This window comes from Vicugna pacos, chromosome 7 (assembly GCF_048564905.1).
Source record: "Vicugna pacos chromosome 7, VicPac4, whole genome shotgun sequence".
Classification (NCBI taxonomy): Eukaryota; Metazoa; Chordata; class Mammalia; order Artiodactyla; family Camelidae; genus Vicugna; species Vicugna pacos.
Window position 1 is genome coordinate 8546617 of NC_132993.1, and position 18751 is coordinate 8565367.

The following is an 18751-nucleotide window of genomic DNA, read 5'->3' on the forward strand; positions in this document are numbered from 1 at the left end:
AATCAATTGAAAGAGTGCAAAAGACTCTTTAAATGTCAGTTAATTAGAATTTTATTTTATTGCACTCAAATATTTTCAAGGAACAAAATGTATTGAAACCATGGAGTAGAAATCACAAGGAAGAAAAATCATTCACCTTACAGAATGCACCTTTGGTTCTCTGTCTATCCACATTGTACGTGTGCACATGTACACATGTGTATGTGTGTATTACCTTTCATGGACAACCGTGTGGTAGTCCTTATGTTTATTATCCTACTGAAGTAAAATCACAAACATTTCCAGGTTGTTGACTAACCTTCAAAACATCATTACTAATGCTACAAAATTCTATGGAATTTGTGAACCATTCTTTATATAATCTTGTATACATACATATAATTATTGTGAATTTGTGTGTTTAAACATTTTGATAATTTTAATACATTGCAGTTCTTGTTTCTAATGATGCTCAAATAGATCCATCTTTGACTGTTATTAAGAGCTTCAAGGAGGTCCCAGAGGGCTTTTGACATTATCCTGGTTATCTTTCATATTTGCTTGCTTCCTGAAATGACAGAAGAGTCTCAACTTATCCAACACATTGCCTTCCCTGTATTTACAGCCAGACGTACTTCCAAGGAGTCTTTGTTTATTTAACGTAAAATAATACTTAGAGTCAGCAATATGGCTGTTGGGGAGCTTCATGGGTTGGCCATTGGTTTTAAATGTTTTTAGTGGAGAGGGCTGGGGAATGAATGTGTGGTTTTTCCTTTTAAAAAAAAATATAGTATGAATTCATGATGATGCTTCTGAAGCAAAATCAGGAGAATAGTTAAAAAAATTTTTTTAATTAACCTAATTTCAACAATCTTACTTTTGTACCCCCTTTCTTCCATCAGCCTGATCCCTATTCTCAATGAAATATAGTACTCATTAATTTTCTTCTGTAATACACACGAAAAGTCTTGGATTAAAACTATCAACAATATCATCGCTCTTGTATTATCAAAAAGCTGAATAAGGGTGTTTGTAGTACTTTTTGTTTGTTCTTAAGGCACATCCTATTAAGGGACTTGCAGAAAAATTACTTGTGTGTGAAATCATGTGGCGTATTTTCTCTTTGGGTGGATATGCTACCAACTAAATGAATAGCTCATTGTTTTATTAGGCCTTTTATTATTAGGGGTTGATTTTTTTTAGCTTAATTGTTCATAATTTCTTTCACATATATCCAAAGTCAAATCTACAAAACATGGTGTATTAAATAATTTCTATTTTCTAGTCCTGTTCCTTCCACTCTACTCTTTCCTCCTTACAATATAGAACCTTTTTGTTGTTTATATAAATATATACCTTTAAATTTCTTTTTATTTCAGAATGTATTTCTTGAATTGCTCTGTTACTGCTTGTTTTATTCTATTGTTTTGGTTTTATTTTCTTTCTCTTCATTCTTTTGTTATTTCTCTATATTTCCTTTAGTCCTTCCTGTGTCTTTCTTCATTTGTTAATGTTGAGGGTTTTTTTTTCATTTTGTATTTTTGTGGCATTATTTTGTTTATCATGTCTGTCCACTTTTGTGCTCCTTATAGTTTGTTCTTTGTTTGTTATATGGTTTTAATTTATTTAATGCATTTTAATTTCTTATTCTTTCCCCGTTTTCTCTTAGCTCTCTTTTCATTTTCAATTCTTGTCCCCTTGTTGCCTGTGTATTTTTTTCTAGATAGGATTTTGCAGTGCTTTCATATTTTCTATTATTTTATTAAATTATTTTAGTTCATTAAAAAAATTCAAATCACAGTTTTCATTTGTCATGGGGTGTACTTCCTGGCATCCCTTCATTTGTTTGTATACAGATTTTCCTGCTCAATTTTCATTTCTTACCCTATTTCAACATGGGGTTTAAATGCAACCCTTTTCTACCACATGTGTTTAAATGAAGTGTTTTTTCCCCTACACTCTTAGAAAGGGACTATAGCAGATAATGGCTTTGCTCCCGCAGATCCTTTGCGAGCCCCACTTTTTCCATACCTGGTATCGCTGGCGTCAGTGTGATTTAGCTCCCTACAGCCTGCACCTGCTCTCCTTCCTCAAGGGCTGTTTCTCAACTCATGCCATGTGCTCTTGTGGACTTGCGCTGAGTCTCTGCACATCAGGAGGCAGTTCTTAAGGAAAAGCCCTAGCCCGGCTCTGTTCCAGATTATTCTTATATTCCATTGGCCTAGGTGAAGAGATGTATAACGGTTTGAGAGGAAGATTTTGACAGAAGACTGATAAGATAAAAGAGTGAATACTGGGCAAAACACCCCAGAATGTGTTGTTTAAGAGAGTGAAGGATTTTAACTTTCGTCCCGACTCAGATCTCTGACATGGCCTGAATCAGCCACGTAGAAACACTCAGTAACCTCACTGGAGGCTTGATTAGAAAAACACACACGTCCTTACCAAAGGAGACAGTGACTTCATTAGAGATAATTGACCTTCTTATATACATTTCAGAGGATAAGTGAACACACTGAAGACTTATTTATTGACACCATATGGTTCCTCCTCACAGTGATACTCAAATTATGTTGAACTAGGCTAATCAACACTAAATAGCTCATCAAAAGGTCTTCCGTTCTAAGATGCTGTTGTAATCCTGGAAGCTTTTCGATACTTCCTTGGACCCAAAAACGCTTTATACGCTCTTTTATTCGAAGCATGCCAAGTTTTTAGTAAAGCAGCCTGCAGGAGTTAGCCATAATTTTCAAATTATAAATGTCATTTAAATGCTGACCATTCTTTATTAATTATATGGTTTCTATAACAATTTCACAACTACTATCAGATTTTGTGCTAAATATTGCAAAGGTAGCAGCCACCACCCCTGCTCTCAAAGAGTTGACATGCCTTGCATTGAGATCTGATTTGCAAGCAACAAAATGTGTCTCCCCAGGGTACATGCAGGAAAGAAGTGTTTGCAAAAATATTAGGGCGGCTCAAAGAATTTCTCAAAGTCACTTGGGAGATCCAGGCTCAGAGAACAGAAAAAAGAGGGACTGTCAGTTGGAGCCAGAGTCAAAACTCACAGCTCAGGAATCGGTCTAGTGAGACCACCACTGCTGGTGCACGTTTACCACCGTTCCTCTAGAGACTGCCCCGCTTCAGATAATTACAGACTGCAGCTACGATGAAACCTCTTCATCCCTGCTTTCCTGTGTTTTTCCTGGTTACGGACTCCAGAAGCGATATTCTAGGCAGGTACCGAGGTCACAATGTTCATCACAAAGCCATGTCAAGAGACATAGCTTTGCTAGCAGGAGACAGGCTCAAGATTTATAAGATGGTTCATACAATATGGACCATATTATAGACGGTCCTATAACATGGAGACATAGAACCAGTATCCGCTGTGGACTGTCAGCATGCTCAAACAAAATCTAGGCAACACAGAGGAATGTATTGAAATGTGTTTTGATCTGTAAAAATTTGAGCCATAAACCTACCTCATCCAGAGTTAAGCCGTACAATGGATATGCCTTTAATGGTACCAAGTCACTATTTTATGATTTTCTCCATGTGATAAATAAATGCCTGTTACTCAGATCCTAGTAATTTTTAGATTTTTTTCTTAATATCTACAATTATTTCTAGACTAATATGATACTGATAGAATATGCAGTATATATTATGTGTTGTATATTTGTTATATATTATCTATAGAATATTTCACAGTTCAAAGATCTGACCACAATTCACCTGCTCCTGAATTCAGTAGGTATAAAATGTAACACTTCAGAATCGATGGCACTAGAACTTTTCATAGCCTGTTCCCAGCCTATCTTTCTGGTATCACACTCTGCCATTCTCCTCCATAAAATTTATGCTCCAACTCCTATTTTCTACACGTGGCATACAGTTAAAAACGTCTGTGCTTTTACTTGTGGTTTTTCCTTGACCTAGAAGATTCCTTCCCCTCCTTGATCTCCTAAGAGAATATAACTCTTATGTTAAGACACAGCAGGAATGTCACTTTCCCTGTGAGCCCACTGGTAACTTTTTCAGAAAAGAAAATAGACGTTGTTGGTTTAAAAAGATTATTTTACACTAGCAATACGTTTGACAGTGGTTTCACGGGTGAGTTTCCTTGCAAGAGTATGAGATCTTTGGGAACCTGGGGTAGTATCTTAGATTTCTTTCTGTGTGTGTTTAAAAGCCCCTAGAAAAATGTAAATATTTACTAAATATTTTGTTAAATTACACATTCTTACTAAGTGATTTAAAACTATTCCCTCATCTGCTGATTCTTTAAACCTTATGAAAATTCTAAGGTGGTATGTTTTTCCTGTTACTGTGTAAAAATTTTCCAACAACATATGGGATAGAGAATTATCATAACCACAAAGTAACAATGTCATTCTTAAGATGTACTACATTCAAAGATTAAGTCACACCAGTTTGAAGTGGAAGAATTGATAAATATCAAATTGAAAAGAATGCCAAACTGGTCATTTGTTGGCTCGATGAATATTCATACAGATACTACACACATTCAGTTTGTTAAATGCCCCTTCTTGTTTTCATTCAATACCTGCAGATATGAGTTAGAGAAATTTATGTTATGCTAGACGAGTAAATTCACATCGATTATTGTCTCAAAATATACTAGTGTTTGTTTGGGAATATTTGCCAGGTGGTATTTGTTGAGTTCCAGCACCGAGCCGAAGACAGTTGCATTCACTTTCAGTTAAAATAATAACATCTACCATTTATTAGTCAGAAAGTGAGAGCCAGATGCTTTGATAAACACATTTCTTGGATTAAGTGTGTTAATCCTTGAAACAACATTTAAAAACATTGCTAAGATATCATTTTAACACGCTTGGAGATTGATAGTTGGAGTGGTTGTAAGATAGACGTAAGAAAGCTCAAACCAGGTTTCTACTGGGTTAGTCTGTCTCCAAAGACTTGCATTTTTCGTTGCATTATCACTAATGGGGAAAAAAAAGTTATTCAAAAAACAGCCCTTGCAAGCTATCTGTGCATGAAGCCTCTCTCTCACTTGAAATCTCGAGTATGATCCTGATGGGTGTGCTTGTGCTCAGATAAATTACTGGATGCCCAACACATCTGCCTAGCTGCGCCTCCCTGTTAAGTGCTTGCATCACCACGCCTGTCTGGTTCATAATTGCACTGCTTTTTCGTAACTATAGAATGTCAAAGCATAAGAGGTATCTGCATGTCTAAGGTTGTGACTCTAGCTAGGAAGTAAGAATGCAGAGTTAGCAAATAGAACCTGTTTGTTAACAAACCGAATCCATTTCCTTAAGTTGTTGGAACGGGATAATTGATGGATCAAAGCTACGGAAGGCTGACTTCTGATCCAGACATGGCGGAGTAGCTGGTTTCAGATTACCTTCCACAGTAAACAATTATACAGCTGGAAAAATTTGTGAAGGAGCAGTTATTATACAGCAGATCATGCAGGACTTCAAGTCTTAAGAGAAAGGAAATAAGCTCCACGTTAACTGCAGCTTTTCGCCTGGGAGGATTTTCTAATCTATGATGCAGAGAAATATAAGAACAAAAACCGATCTCAGTAGATGGGAAAAAAACCCAAAAAGCAGAGAATGGAGTGTGGCATTGCTAAAGCAGCTAGAATTTGCAAGATATGGTCCTGGAGAGGATTTCAAGATTTACTGTAAAGCTACTGTGCTATCGTATAAAGCAACGATAATTAGGAGTGCGCAGCTATTGGCATAAAGATAGAAAACTAGCTCAAAGGAATAGAGCAGAGAATCCAGAGAAGGCTCAGAAATCTATGGCCAATTTTAATTCTAGACAATACCATAAACATGGCTAATTAATTTTAATTTTAGACAATAGCACCAAAAGAAGTCAATGAAGAAAGAAAATTATTTTCAACAAATGGTGGTATAACACTGGGTATTTTATGAGAAAAAAAATTTAATTTCTAACTGGAACCAACAGAAAATTACTGGAGATAAATCTTGACCTAAAACATAAGAGCTACAACTTTGAAGCCTCCAGAAGAAAGCATGGGAGAATAGTGTTTTCAAACCGTGGTAAACAAAGATTTGTTATAACACAAAGGACACTGTTATAGATTGAGTTGTGTCCCCCTTCCCAAAATTCTTATGCTGTATTCCTAAAGCCCAGTACGTCGGACTTTGACCTTATCTGCAAGTAGAGTGTTTGCAGATGTAATTAGTTAAATTTAGGTGAGGTCATCAGAGTGGACACTGATCCAAAATGACTGGTGTCCTTATAAGGATGGAAAATTTGGAAGCAGACATATTCAGAAGGATAATGTGAAAACACAGGAAGAAGATGGTCATCTACAAGGCAAGGAGAAAGGCCTCAGAGGGCATCAACCCTTTTGACACATTTATCTCAAATTTCTAGCCTCTAGAACTGTGAGAAAATACATTTCTCTTATTTAAACCACCTAGTTCATGATACTTCATTATGGCAGTCCTAGCAAACTAATCCAAATACTAACCATATAGGAAAAAAAAAACCCTAAAATTATAAATTGGACCTCACATCAAAATTGAAAAAAATATTTTCCCACCAAAAAGCACCAATAAGAAAGTGAAAATGAAAGCCACAGACTGCACAAAAATATCTGTGACAAACATCAGAGAACTCCTGTGCAAAATACGGACAGGGCTCTTATGAGTCATAAAGTCAAGTAGCCCAGTTCAAAGTGCACAAAAGCCTTCAATGTCTACTTTGTGCAAAAAAGACATCAGAATTCCAAATACATAAATAAATACATGCTCAACATCATTAATCATCACGAAATTGAAAATTAAAACCACAATGAGATATCTCCATCGGTGGGAAGGATATAGTGGAGGCATTGATCTCAAAAATTGCTGATGCATACTTAAAATAATGGAACTTCTCTTGGACACTCTTTTCTGTTTCTAATGAAATTAATCATATGCTAAGCCTATGACCCAACAATTCCACCCCTAGATTCACCAAGCCTATGTCTTCAAAAAGAATCATAAAATTAAATCAGCTTTATTCACAAGAACCTGACCTGGAACGATCTGACATTTCCATCCATAGGAGAATGGCTGGAAGCACTGTAACGTACTCATGCAATGTAATATAATTTGACAATTAAGAAAAATGAGTTACTCACTTATGTAAAAACATAGATGAATCTCAGAAGCACTATGAATTGTGAAAGAAGCCAGACAGAAAAGAGTACATAAGCCAAGTCGAAGAATAGGCAAATGATTAATAATGGGGATAGCCGTTGTCAGTGTAGTGGCTGGGGACTAGAAGGGGCACTGACGTGTACTGAAATACATCAGTACTGACATATAAAGATCTGATATTAACATTTAAGAAATACGATTAAATCAATTTAATTGATACATTAAAAATTAAATAAAATTAGCAATGAACTGAGGTTAAGTATGTGGAATTAAAAATTTCAAATGTGACAACTTCTCTATTTACTCCTGGGAGCATTTTATGGCAGAATAATTTTGACTTATCACGTAGCTAAAGAATGACATCTGTATCCTCTTAATGAGCTGAAAACCCTTGTCAGAACTTAGGCTGACTCAAAATATTAAAATATTTATAGAGCATGGTAAAGTAGACTATGGAAAAGTGATATGTATATTTAGATTCTCTCTCTGTATACATTTCTTTGTATATTTATATCTGTAGCTATATCCATGTCTGTATCTTTATCTATATGTGACTTTCTGTGATTTGGACAGTCATGAGAAGGAATGGCAGGTCAAAGATAAACGTTTCCTAGGAATTTCCTTAGCATTGTACAAATTAATATGTTTTCTGTTCTTAGCACATTTTGGCTTTGGTACAGCAGTCTACCTGGTGGTGGTTGAGTGACTATTTCTTGTTTCATTTGTTTTCAGGTATTGATTTATGTTTACAGACTTAAGTATGTCGCCTATTAGTCACTTTAATAGTATTTGCAATCAAGTACGCATTTTAACATGATTTATCCATATGTTCAGGACTCCTGTTTGTTGGCTGCTGAAGACAAGAGGGTAATTTCTGCAGACATATTCAAGGACTCCAGAGTTTACTTGATGCATTAACGAATGTGTAGCCATTTTTCTCAGATACACTTGATGAAAATCTATAGAGAGTTAGGTCAACTGGAAAATACTAAATATAAACTAACTTTTCTGGATAAGTTTTGGTAGCAAAGAAAAGCTCAAGGATCACTCAGAGTTTTAGCTGGCAGGTGTTTGCAAAGGGTCATTTACATATGATAAGATACAAACACCTGTTTCCACTTAAATCATTTAAAAGACGGGTGTAAGGAGGTGACTTCCACCATCTTCCTTCAACTTCTAAATGACTTCCAGGTGGTAAAAAAGGAACGGCATAGGATTTTTCAAAAATTGTGCTCTACTGAATTCTTCCATTTTTAGAAGTCCCGATTCTCGAAAATTGAAATTAACTTTTCCAACATCTCTGTGGGGAAGGAAACTTTAAACTTTTGATGGTTTCAGACTCATCTCTGCTTTACTTTAGTCTTTCAGAGTTAAATGCTTATGCATTTTATGAGATAAAGACAATAGCTTCATTTGTGATGAATTTAGTTATGCATAGTCTTTGACTTTATTCTGACCAATAGAAAAGGCTATTGGACTTTAGGCAATAAACAAGAAACCCCAGTGAAACAATGAAATATATTCACTACTTCTATAATTTCTTCCATCTGCTTTACTATCTAATAATTACAGAAACCAACTAGAAAAGAACCCAAAGTCACAAAGTCTGAAGTCTTCATCTTATAGGTATATAAGGAGAAAAATATTTAGTTGGAGAAAAATTTATACTCTAGATATCTTGGTTCTGTCCCTTGCTTATATCCACTGGGTTAGGGTTAGGGGACAGAGCCAAGATACCTAAAGTATACATTTTTATAGATCAGTGCTTCTGATAATGCCATTCTGTGCTTCATTTCAAATATAAACACCCATTTTTGCACAAAATATTACTACTTCACTTGACCATACACACGTATATGTCATTTATATGTTCAGCGTGTACCTATGCATGCATTTCACTAACGCTCTCATGTTAATTTTTGTGAGGAAGACATATTGCCTGGCCTAATTTTCACAAAATGAGAGGGAGAAATTGATGCACAAGATTCCTCAAAAAGAGTTTAAAGTAATTTTTTCAAGACTATTTAGTTCTTTAGTTTAAGCTCATCATATCTGTTCTAGAATGAGTCCTGGATTTGGTAGCTAAAGCAGTGTGTTTGATTAGGGGGATGCTGTGATTTGGAGGAGATGCACTGAGGCTGGGGGCCATGTCCCTGGTCTTTGAGGAGTGCTGAGTTCATGTGTGTGAGACACTCAGAAGGTCTCCCCCGTAGAGCCCCTGGCTGACTTCCAGACAGTATTGTTTGTACTGGTGCCCCTGATGACACTGGGTGTCTCATGTGGCCACTAGCTTTCAAGTGAGCTTTCCCACTATTGCTGTTCTGAACTCTGGCAGTAGATTCAGTGACAGTTCCTTCCAGAGAGCAAAATGGAGGCACATCTGTCCTTCCAGTGGGTGCAGAGTATCATTTTTTTCCTCCTAACCTATCACATGGATTATTCCACAGTATGTTTTGAAATCCATACTTTTTTTTTGTGAATGGAGTTATTGGGTATTGAACCCAGGACCCTGTGCATGCTAAGCACACGCTCTACCACTGAACTATACCCTTCCCTGAAATCCATACTCTTAAAACAAGAGTGTATGATCTCTTATAGAGGTTACAAATGAAATAACATGGGGCGAGCTGTTATTCCTTTCTCTGCCTGTTGTAGGATATGGAATTTGGCACAAGGTGCCACGGGTCCATTCATCCTCTTAGTAGCAAGTGCTTTAATGGCATTCACATTACTACAGACAGATCACGTGTAACTGATCAGCAGTGCGTCCCCAAGCACTATCTTAAAAGGCATTGAAGAGTCAGTCAGATCGGACTCAAGAGTAGATCAAATGGCTTAGTGATGCAGATCACCCAGTTTGGCAAATGGGTTTTGTCTTTGATGCTTTACTTTATGAAATCAGAAATGTGGGACATTACTGTCTTGGCTGGAACTCAGGACAACTGTTTGGAGATGATCTTTGGCCAAGTATATTGTCATTCTTTATGGAAAAAGGTCATGGCCACCTTTGGAAATCTTGTTGTTTATTCAATATAAAGGCTACAAGCTTGAGTTTTAAATTCAGACATGCATTTAAGTCCAGTTTTGCCATTTGTTCATCGAACTCTGTCCATTTCTGTGTCCACTTCCACACTGGTAAAGAAGAGTAAATAAAAAGAACCTACATCTTCAAATGGCTGTGTAGTTTAAGTGAGATAATCTGTGTAAGTTTTAGGTAACATCTGTGTTATGAAGATTTAGATGATTTGATACAGAACTTCTAACTCTCATGGTTTGTTCATGCTGAGATGTGGAAGTTTTTGGAAAGCTCCTGTTATCCACGTCCATATTCAGACCCATATACATATATGTGACTTTTACTAGGTACATGTCTTTCTAAACATGAGCATTTAAGGGTTAGATTTTGTTCCTTTTTTACACCCAAAATATAACTACATCTCTAAGATACTGCAAGATTTCATGAATAAGCACATAGCATTTATTCATTCTGCAAATATCTGAGCGCCTACTGGACTTTAAGATCCTGCCACTGATAGAGTGCATATCTTAATGAGTACAGTTGTACAATAAATACACAAATAAAAATTATGCAATGTATTGTGAGTGTTTACATGTAAAACAGAGTAATGTGATATGTAACTGTTTGAGGAAGTACAAGTAATAGTTGCACCAGAGCATCAAAGATACAAACCCACTTGCCAAATGGGATCCAGGGAGACTGACATTTAAATTGATTCATGAGTGGTGAGAAAGAGCCAGCTGTCTGGAGTAGCGTTCTAACTCAAAGAAACAACAACCGCAAGTCACAGGCCAGTATGACCACAGCAACCAGGTTAGGTCGCATGGGCTTCGGTAACACGTTAAATGTTACTCTGATGACAACGGAAGCGATTTAAAAATTTTAACATTATTTCACCTCTGGGACATTGTTGGAAATACCACCATTCCCTTTCCTTTCACAACACTTTGGGGAAAATTCTTTCATTTTTCACTAACATATAATCATGAGCAAATCTCTTGGGATCTACTCTTACAATACACTGAGAATATAACCAAACCTCCACCTTTACTACTTTGGTCCAAACCATCATCATCTCATGACTCATTCAGGCAGTACATTGACTAAGACAGAGCTTTGCATGTAGGAAGTTTATTAAAGGCGTCTCTTGGAGTCAGCACCTGTGAAGGAGTAAACAGAGCAGGATCAAGTGGACTTGACCTGCTGTTCAGTCACAGAAGGGAGGTCACCTGGTGCTGCAGGCATCCCTGGTGCTGACAAGTCTTCAGCGTTGTCCCACCTGCAGGCAAGATTCCCGGGACGTTACACTTCCCACCTCATTCCATCTCTGTTCTCAAAATGCAGGGTTTTTTCCTTCTTAAGAATAAAAGGGCCTAAAAAAAAAAAAAAAGGCCAGTACCACTTAACCATGGGTCAGAAAAACCTCTCTTTATCTCTTTAAGCTTCCATATTATTTTGATTTTTCAATATTAGACTGTCAGCTTTAAAAAAAATTTCCATAATATAATTTGTCAGTTTCTGATTTCTATTAATCAGCTGCTTCAACACTTTATCCAGATTTCCTTTAGTTCACTATCATGATGGTCTGAATGTCCAAAAATAAAAGGAATCATGATTAAGGGATACTGCACATTTATAAAGTTATCTTTCTCACATATGAATTGATTTAGGGATTTTTATAACATTTTGATACTAAATGCCATGTAAATACAACCCTGGTGTGCTACTCAAAATGCTTTTGACCACACCTCTGAAAGTACCTTAAAATACAAAAAGTTACAAGTTATAAATTAATTATTAAATATGACAATAAAATAATGAGTAGAAATAGAAAATTAAGTATGTCAGAAAAATGGTGATGTATGATTCAGAATCAATAAGTATGTATTTATTGGTATATTCATTTAAAATGATATATTTTGTGTCTCACCTTGTTTAATTCTCTTAAAATTCCCTGTAACATAGACCTCCTTATTTTCATTCCTTATATGAGAGGCTCAGAGAAACTGAGTTAACCTTCTACATTGGGATTTTGAAACTTGGAGTCAGAATTTAAACTCAAGAACTCTAAATTTCAAGTTCATAGGTTTTGAACAGGTGACCTCTTGAAATAATGAAGAATACTGAATTATGTCATCTTGTCCTAAGTGTAACATGAATAACAGGAGGTCACCTATGTATGGATAATTGAAAGCCAGTAATTGGATTATAGGGAGCAACAAACGAAATTTCAAAGAGGAGTTAAGATTGATATGACTTCTAGTAGAATGAGAAATTGGACAATGATTTCTTTCCATATAAAAATTTAAATATTAAGTGAAGTGAAGTGAAGTGAATTTAAATAGAATAATCTTTACTGAGTTTTTTTTTGGGGGGGGTGAGGGAGGTAATTTGATTTATTTATGTATTTATTCTTAGAGGAGATACTGAGGATTACATCCAGGACCTCATGCATGCTAAGCATGTGCTCTACCACTTGAGCTATACCCTTCCCCTTAATCTTTACTTTTGGAAAGAATCTCTTTGAAATATTTACTCTCTCTCTGTAGACTGAACAGCCTCAGACAGAAACAAAAATGGAGGCAGATAATGATGGCGGACTGTGGGCAGGCTAGCCACATGGGTGCCTTTAATGGATGCAGTGAGTCAGTAAAATATAAAATGTGTGCTTATACAACTATGGCCCTGTAAATATTTCCTTACATGGGAATGGTCTAGACCCTCGAGTACCGACACATTCCTCCAACCATCCGGTCAAATATGATATAAGAAGCAAAGGGTAAGAGTCTGAACTTCCGGGCTCCCTCACCTGTGGATAAGAGTTCCGTGAGGGCTGCTTAGGCTGGAGAAAATTGAATATGCTTTTATGAAGAGTAAAGGAAAACAGCAGAGAGCCACATCCGCTCCTGTTAAACCTGATGTCATGCAAATCTTTTGCACTTCTTGTCTGCTATGCTGCCGATAAACTGAAATGAAGACAGTTTGTTTTTCTCTCTAGTCCTTAAACCTGGAAGAGCCTGGGACTGGGCTGGCAGAGCTGGATCGTATTTGGTTTCAGGACCCGTCAATCACTGCCTTGGTGACTTCCTGTGTTCTGATAACTAAGTCTCATGCTGCCTCTCAGATGATCCAAAAATTCTATTTTGGTTTTCTGCTGAGATCTGCCCTAACTGAATAGCCTCCCATATCTGCACACTTTTGTTCCTTTTCATTTGCATTGAAATGGGCCTGCGTCATGTCCCAAATCCCTTATGGTCCCTCTGTGTGCAGTCAATTACATTGAAAAAGCTAATTTGTGCTAAGTTTTTAATGGTCCATTTTACTGCCCTTCTGAGGAATCATATTTATCTACAATACCAATCCCAAGTAATATGGTCAACGTGAAAGAATTACGGCTCCACTGGAGGATGAGACTAATGAAAGCATTTCACAGAAGGAACCCCACTTACTTAGCCCCCTAAATCTCTGAAAGTGGTGGGGAGAGGAGGTGTGTACAGGGAGAATTTCCCAAGGAAGTGGTTGATGTAATTGTTGCTGCTCGCTCACTAACGATAACAGTTGCTCAGAGAATTCCAGCTCAGTCTGGTTCTCCTCTATTTCAGCATCTCACCATCAACACACGCAGCAGGACCCCTCAGGCCTCTGTGCCTTGTCACAGGCTCTTCCGCTTGTTTGCCATGTCCTTTCTAGTTCTTCTGAAATTGTGTTCATTCTTGAAGCCCCAGTTAAAATGTATCACCTCCTCTTTAAAGACACCCTCTCTTGTTTTCAGGAAAACTTAATTTTTGTCTGCTTGTTTTTCTTATAATTTGGTCCACCAGGTAAATAGAGCAGTTATAATGTTGTGTAGTAGTTACCTGATTTTTTTTTTCACCTCCCAGACTAAAACTATGCATCAGTTGCAAACATCCGTTGTGAAACTTTGTGTTCTTTTTCAGGGCTTAGCTTGGTGCCTAATATAGGGAAACAACTGGATGAATGAATGAAGAACGAATATAAGGCCTTATAAAAATGTAAAATAGTGAGGGGAAAAAGGGGAGGAGTTTCTAGCAGTTACCATCATCGAGATTAATCTGATGGGTAATTTTGTGTCACCGTGACAAGACCAAGACCATATGATGCACAGATATTTGATTAAACATTTCTAGGTGTGTTTGTGAAGATGTGTCCAGATGAGATTAGCGTTTGACTTGATAGATTGAGTAAAGCAGATTCGCCTCCCCGTTGCAGGTGAACATTGCCCCATCCGTTGAGGGCCTGAACAGAACACACAGAAACGAGGAAGGGAGCATCTGCTTGCTCTGCCTGGCTGCTACCCTGGACACTGGCCTTCTCCTGCCCTGAGACTGGACTGGAACCTAGCACCATGATTCTCCCTGTCCTCAGGTCTTTGCATTTGGGCTGGAACTACACCACTGGCTTTCCTGGGTCTCCAGCTTGCAAGTGGAAGATATGGGACATCTCAGCCTCCATTATCAAGTAAGCTGATTCCTTATAATTAATTGTATATAAACTGTATATGTGTGTGTGTGTGTGTGTGTGTGTTTATATATATATATCCTTTTGATTGTGTTTCTCTGGAAAATCCTGACTGGTAGAGTTACTGTCTTAGTCAATTTGGACTGCTATTAACAAAAAAATCATATACTCAGTGGCTCAAACAACAAACATCCACTTCTTACAGTTTTGGAGGCCAGGAAGTCCAAGATCAAGGTGCCAGCAGCTTTGGAGAGCCTTTTTCTTTGGACAGCCTCCTTCCTGCTGTATCCTCACATAGGAGAGAGAGAGAGGACTCTGGTCACTTCATTTTCTTATAAGGACACTAATCCATCATGGGGGCTCCACTCCCGTGTTCTCATCTCGTCCTCATTTCCTCCCAAAGGCCGCAACACCATCACACTGGGGATGAGGGCTTCAACATAGGAATTTGGGGTGGAAACACACAGTGGGCCTATAGCGGTTACTTAAGAAAAAAAAAATCCTGTTTCTGCCATAGAGATATTGTAAGTATCAACATTAGTCATGTTCATAAATTATGAAATTGAGTTAAGAAATTGCAGTGAGCCCAGTCTTGTGGACTCTTGTGATTTGATGATGATATCTCAGCTCTCTCATACCAAAAAAAAAAAAAGAGAGAGAATTACGTTTTTCACAAAAGATGGCAGTTTCATTTATGTAGACTTTCATATGAGGGAAGACTTGAGGGACAGAGAATTTTGTAAGTCTACTTGCTCTTAATTTATATCTCACTTATTTATGCCTCACTAATAAATTTGGAGCAGTTTTTGCTTCAAAGAAACTTAAGCATAAAAATTTGCTGAAAACTAACATTAGTCAATAAGTCAATCAACTACCAGGTTGTAGGTAACGTCATGATGTATTTTGTCTCAAGCTAATGATATCAGTCCTTTCTGGGTTTTTTAAAATTCACTTATAATCAGATAATGCTATTACATTTTTCTCATTTTGTGAACATCTGCTCCTTAATTATTCCCATTTTTATTATTACTTCAAGAGAAGACAAGGTATTTTAGTTGTAACTAGGGAGCAACCATTATCCACATGTAGGTATAAAATAAGATTGTATTAAAAGCTCACGGTGAAAAAGAATGCAACAATGAATATACATATGTTCATGTATAACTGAAAAATTGTGCTCTACACTGGAAATTGACAACATTGTAAACTGACTATAACTCGATAAAATAAAATTAAAAAAATAAAATCTGGGAGCAATTTTAGAGGGAGACAGTATCTATTACAAAATTTAGAATTTTTTGTGTCTTGTAGAACATATTAAGCTTACAACAGTATCACTGAGAAGAATGTGAGTGGCTTAGTGAGTGTCGCTCAAATTAAAAAACAAAATAAAACCAAAAATATAATTACTGTACTATCTATTTACAACACATTACAAAATCTGTGAAGATGTCCTCATTGATTGGCGTGAAAGCCTTTTTATTCCAAAATGTGTTAGAGTCTGGAAGGATAAAACCATCCTGAGGACATACAGCACTCTAAAATACTGTTTCAATATAAACTATTTGAACAGAATCACTTTGAAAAAATATCAGAAATTTGTTTTCTGGTTTTAAAGTCACCTTTTATTTTTCTCTATTAGGTCTAATTAAACATGGCAAATTAATGACCTAAATTCATAACAATTATGAATGTGGCTTTTAAAAAATACATTAAACTGTACTTCAGTAAAAAACACGCTAAATTATTTGGTATACCTCTAATTGTATCTTGCAGGCTTCTGCTGTACTTAAAAAACATTCAAATAAATATGTACTAAGAATATTTTCAGTATCCAAATCAGTCAGCTATTTAATTTTCTCTGAATATGAGTTCTCAGCCATGGGAGCTAGACATCTAGCTAATTATGCAGCTTATCTGCAGAATACCAATAGATGGCTTTTAGGATTGTGGTGACCCTCAGGAATGATATTTTGGATGATCACATTCGTGCTAGGAATTTTTCTTCTTCTATCCTTTCTCTGCCCCTGAGTAAGCACAGCTGTGGTTATTAAAATGTTGGGGAAAAATAATGCTCTAATACTAGCCCTCTTAATCCCAGGAATTAAGTAACACTTGCTTTGCAATAAAACCAGCTGTTAGGGAGTCACAAAGCAGGAATTCTCTTTCCAGATTTCCTGTCAGTGACAAGGAGACCGAGATAAATTAATAGTTTATTTGCCACTCCAATTTTCCAAATACAGGAGATATTTTCAAAAGTTCCTCTATTCTCTGGAAATAATATATTGTTCCAAATTGAATTAACAGTGTATCTGTGCTCCTGACACACGTGTGCAAGTTGTCATTATTTTGTAAAGCTATGATAATGTTGACACGTTGGCTGTGAAATGCTTAAGCAGCCTGCAACCCCTTGATCATCTGCCGCTTAGGGACTGGATTGTTTGCTTAATGTTGTTGGTAGGGAATATCACCGTGTCTGTTTGCCCAGTGGTAGGGGATAGGAATGCTTCCACCGTAATGCTAATTGGGAATAACTCTTACTGTCAATACAAAACAGCAGAATATTCTACTTGTAGAAAAGTTGCCCATTACTTCTTAGGTTAAGCAAGACAGGCAAAAATCACAGCATGGTGATGTTTAAGGAAGTATTATGAATTAAAATTAAAAAGTGAGGGGAGTTGGAATAGACATATTTCCCCCTAATCCTGCATCTGGGTACAGCTAAATATCCCTGAACATTATGTGTAAAACAAGCCTCATGACACTCTGAAAGGTAGAGACAAGGAGGCAGTCAGGTGAGGAATTTCAGTTGCCAAGGAATGACATGGTACTTAGTTCCCTGGGTTTTCATTTTGCCTCATATATTCCACACTTGAGGCAGGTAGCGATTCAGAGACACCAACAGGGGCAGGAAAAACAAACAGACAAAAGAAAAACGGCTCCAACAAAAGGCTCCTCCTTCCAGCCCTAAGGTTGGGGACAAAGCAAAGATGTCCATTCTCACCACTCTTATTCATTATAGTTCTAGAAGTTTTACTGAGTACAGTAAGGCAAGAATAGGGCAGGATTAGTAAATAAAAGGCATATAGTTTGGAAAGGAAGAAGTAAAATTGGAAAGGAAGAAGTAAAACTCTCCGTATTTGAGAGAGTATGATTATTTATACAGAAAATCTCAACAAAGTTGCCAAAGAAAGAAATCCTAGAATAAGTGAATTCATCAGTGTTGCAAGATGCATGATAAGCCTTTAAAATCAGTTGTACTTTTATATATCATAATTGAGCACATGGACACAAAAATAATCAAAAATAGAATAACAAATAAATTACTTAGCTATCAATAAAACACTTAGGTATCAGCCTAACGAAACATGTGCAGGTCTCGTATGTAAAAAACTACGAAATGCCTACTTGAAAAAGGAGAGACATATTGTGTTCCTGGACTGAAGGACTCAACGTAGTGGAGATATCAATTCTCCCCAAATTTATATGCAAGTTTGACACAATTCCTACCAAAATTCCAACAGGAGTTTTTATAGATATTGACAAGAACATTCTGAAATTTATTAGAAATTGCAAAAGAACTGTAATAGTTAAAACAACTTTGAAAAAGAAGAATAAATTTGGAGAAATGAGTCTACCTAACATCAAGACTTTTTATAGCTACAATATTTAAGACTATGTAATGTTGAAGGAAGGATGGACATATAGGTCAGTGAAACAGAATAGGGAAAGCAAAGATAGACCCACACAAATGCAGTAGATTTTTGACGAAGGTGAAAAAACAACTAAATGGAAGAAAGATAGTGTTTTCAACAAATGGTCTGGAGGCAAAACAAACAAACAGCAACAAAAATAAAAAACAAACGCAAAACCCCCAAACTTCAGAAGCTCAATGTAAGTCTCACGCCTAATGCAAAAGCTAACTCAAAATGGGTCATGAGTTAAACATAAAATGTAAAATTATAACACTTCTAGAAAAAATAATCTCAGAAGAAACTTATCAGGATCTAGGGTGAAATAAAGCCTTGACACAAAAAGCAGGATCCATAAATTGAAAGGTTAATAAACTGAATTTCATCAAATGAAAAACTTTTCA

At 36.6% G+C, this 18751-nt stretch overlaps 1 long non-coding RNA gene across 1 annotated transcript in view; it reads left to right on the top strand.

Moving 5' to 3' along the window:
* The window catches only part of LOC140697286 (uncharacterized), a 137863-nt gene that overhangs the window by 79099 nt on the left and 40013 nt on the right, over positions 1–18751 (top strand). The window contains exon 2 of the long non-coding RNA XR_012074165.1: positions 14407–14655. This is a non-coding gene — a long non-coding RNA (uncharacterized lncRNA). The remainder of the gene's footprint in view (positions 1–14406; positions 14656–18751) is intronic.